The sequence below is a fragment of the Alligator mississippiensis genome, chromosome 15 (genome assembly GCF_030867095.1).
Source record: "Alligator mississippiensis isolate rAllMis1 chromosome 15, rAllMis1, whole genome shotgun sequence".
NCBI classification, from domain to species: Eukaryota; Metazoa; Chordata; order Crocodylia; family Alligatoridae; genus Alligator; species Alligator mississippiensis.
In genome coordinates, this window is record NC_081838.1 from 14,170,139 (window position 1) to 14,173,388 (window position 3,250).

At 46.7% G+C, this 3,250-nt stretch overlaps 1 long non-coding RNA gene across 1 annotated transcript; it reads right to left on the reverse strand.

Moving 5' to 3' along the window:
* Window positions 1–486: 486 nt before the first annotated feature.
* Window positions 487–3,021, reverse strand: LOC132245745 (uncharacterized). The gene is made up of 2 exons (XR_009457463.1): window positions 2,955–3,021; window positions 487–1,359 (listed from the first exon to the last, which is right to left on the reverse strand). It is a non-coding gene; the product is annotated as an uncharacterized LOC132245745 (long non-coding RNA).
* Between the last annotated feature and the right edge of the window lie 229 nt (window positions 3,022–3,250).

Sequence of the window (3,250 nt, forward strand, 5' to 3'; positions counted from 1 at the left end):
CACTTAAAAAAAAAAAAAATCCCCAACTCACCGGGTTCTGCTGGGGGGGAAGCGGTGGGGGGGAGGTGGGGACTTTTAGTATCTTGTGTAGATAGACAAGAGAAAACCTAGTTCTGAGTTCTGGGGAAATGGAATAGGGCACTACTGCCTCCAGTGACATAAAGACAGCCTTGCAGACAGGCCCTGAGCTCCTTCTTGCTGGAGATTGCAGGATTTCAGATCAGCGCTGCGTAGCATGGATTTGTCTTAATATTGACCAAACCAGGGTGGTAATAGTTAGAGAGACTGGAGTGCTGGCATTATGTTTCTGCAATGCAGAAAGCGCAAAATTATCAGTCATGGAGCCTCAGCTGAAAAGGACCAGGTATTCTATATAAGACAGAATAGCAAAGACGCGATCTGGGGTAGGGGGAAAGAACAGGGCACACAGACATGTTCCAGGTCTGATCTTTAGGAATGGAGGGGAAAAAAACCAGGAGGCAAATATTATGCTGCAGAGGAATTTTAATGCATAGAAGAAATGAAGTATACAGACACAGAATGGATCCAGAGGAGAGAGCAAATATTGCCAAGATTGGCCAAAGGGCCACCACCAGAATACTACACATGGCCCATTTTGTACAAGGTGTGCTTCTTTCTTTGCAGCTTCTGACTTTGACTACCTAGCTGCTTCAATCTCTTTATTTACTGCCTTTCTCCTGGAATAATGTCACATGAGGAAAAGCACCAGGTAAAGAGGGGAATAAGTAGCTTCCCCATGATGCAGATTCTGCAGCCAAGGTTCAAGTTAGAAGCAAAGGATAGACATGCTTCTCCTTCCCGTTGACACAAAAACCCTTCTAATAACTGTGGCTGTGTCATGTGGTCTGCAATGGATTGCATATGGACTCTAAGAAAGCAGAGGCTTCCTTTTAAATGACAGCACAGCATGAAGAGGTCTCAATGCTTGACAGCACAGACAATTCAAAGTTCCTAGAGTGAGAAAGCAAAGTGTAGGAAACACTTGTACGTGCGGGGAGTCTTCTAGCAATGTGAAACCAATCGCTACTGAGGTGCTGAGTGTTTAGCACTGCTCCAAGCCATGTCCTTCGGGTCAGTCGTGAATCTGTATCTTGCTTTTTGTGGATATTCTAGCTGCAATTAGCATGGCCAGCCCTTTCCAGAGCCACCCTGACGGCACCACCAGGGGGGTACGGACCAGCAGCAACCTTTCCAAACCAGCCTTCCCCAGCAGTCATAGCAACAACACGTGTATGGTGGCCTTCTACGCTGGTAGGGAAGACAGTCAGACTGGCCTGGGTAATGCAGGTCTTCGATCATGTCCAGGCTGTCAAACATCTTGCTGTGCTGGAGGCAAATCTGAAACAGAGCCGGGAGCAGAGATAACATGACACATGTGCTGTTTGGATGGGATCAAGGGTGAAAATGTGGGTGTGACTCAAAGGGAAATCTGGTAGGGCCCCGGAGACTGGGAGAGGGAGCAGGGAAATGCTGGCCACATCCCCACTTTCTGCCGGTGTCACTGCTCTCCTTTCCTTTTTGCTCCACTTGCCCTCAGCCTCTACCCTATACAACAGCTTCAAAACCTTCTCACATTGGGCCCCTGGCCCAATGGTGCCGGCACATTCCTGGGACGTGGGGAATGTGCATTCACTTCAGGACCCAGAACCCAAGTCTTCCTCTTTGTCAATTGACACTGGGACCTGGGGGCAAAGGTGGATTGCACCTCTGACACTAGTTGCACTGCAGGAAGGATTCATCCTTAGACAGTGTCCAGTTATGGATCCCCAAATCCCAGACAAAGCCAGCGCTTCTGGGAATCACCCCAGTTGGGGAGAGGGGTGAGATGTCAGATATTGCTCCCGCTCTTCTTGGCTTTGCATTGGCAGAACATGCTGCCTGGTTTGCACAGGAGGAGCTTGAGTCTCTTCATTTGAGCTAAGCTGGCCATGGACACCTAACTCAGGAATTGATTGTCACTTCTGATTGGGCACACTGACACTTTGCACCAGATGTGGCACAGCGTCACCTCAGCTGGTCCCTCTTTCACTCTGGTCGTTAGTGTCCCCAATGCCCTTCAAATGCCATCCTCACCTGTGGGCTCCCTAACTCCTGCCACCCACCAACTGCAACAAAAGCAACAAAAACAAGGGACAGATCCTGGGCACCGCAGAAGGTGTGGTGCAGTAAGTTAAGCCTGACCGATGACTGTAGTGACAGCTCTAGAAAGGCCAACTTAGAAACAGAGATGGATCAGTGATGTGAAAGCCAAATCCCTCTGCTTCTGGTCACATGTTGGATCCCAATTCTTCTCTGTCCCTTGCTCCAGTCCCCTTAGGCTGCTCTGCTGTCTAGCCCCTCTATAGCCCCCTTCTCCTCAAAGCACTTACTGAAACTGGATAAAACAGGCTTTTTTGGGGGGGAAGAGTGCCACCATCCATCAAAAGTGAAAAATTTTTCATGCAGACCAGAGTAGGGAAATGTAGGAAAAATTCTTAGTGATTCACCCGCTGTGATTCAGCAAGTTTGCTAATGAATACATGAAAAAGAAGGTCTTATGGCACCCGATACTTCTAATCACACACACAAAAACCCAGTGCATCAGGACAGGAATTCTCTTAAGCTTTTCTCCTGTCCTCAATAATGCCAAGTGGCACTTGCTTCCGAGACCAGGAAGAAAGCGTGGAAAGGATGTGCTGTGGAATTTCTTCTGTGCACAACTGATTTAAAAGCCGAGTATGAAGTTTGTCTCAATGATTCAAACAACCAAACATTCATTCTTTAGTTCAATGTAATTCCCATTAGTTCCCTTTGTTCCCATTCTGCAGTTCTTTAGTTCCCTTTAATATCCTAAAATATTGCAATGTATATAGGCAAGATTCAGTCCTAACGTTAAAGACTGTTTAGTACAGTATCCCCATAGTTAAAAAGAAATTGAGTTCAAATGGACTTACCTGGCTTACCAGGGAGAGTAAATCAGGAGAAGAGAGTAAAGAGCCCTGGCTTGCAAACCCTTTTATACAGCTTCCTAAACTTCCTGGTGCATGGAAAACACCCTTGTTTTGGTTATCAGCTGCAAAATCTTCTGTTGTGGATGTCTCACCTTGAAATTAAATAATTGTTTTCCTAGTTGCTGGTGATTATTAGTTTGTCCTCTGCCTCCCTGTATGTCACATGCCCATGCCAATGTTTTTCCATCTTAAAAATTGCCGGGCCAACTACTTTCCTGGTCTTATTGAGATGATCTAAG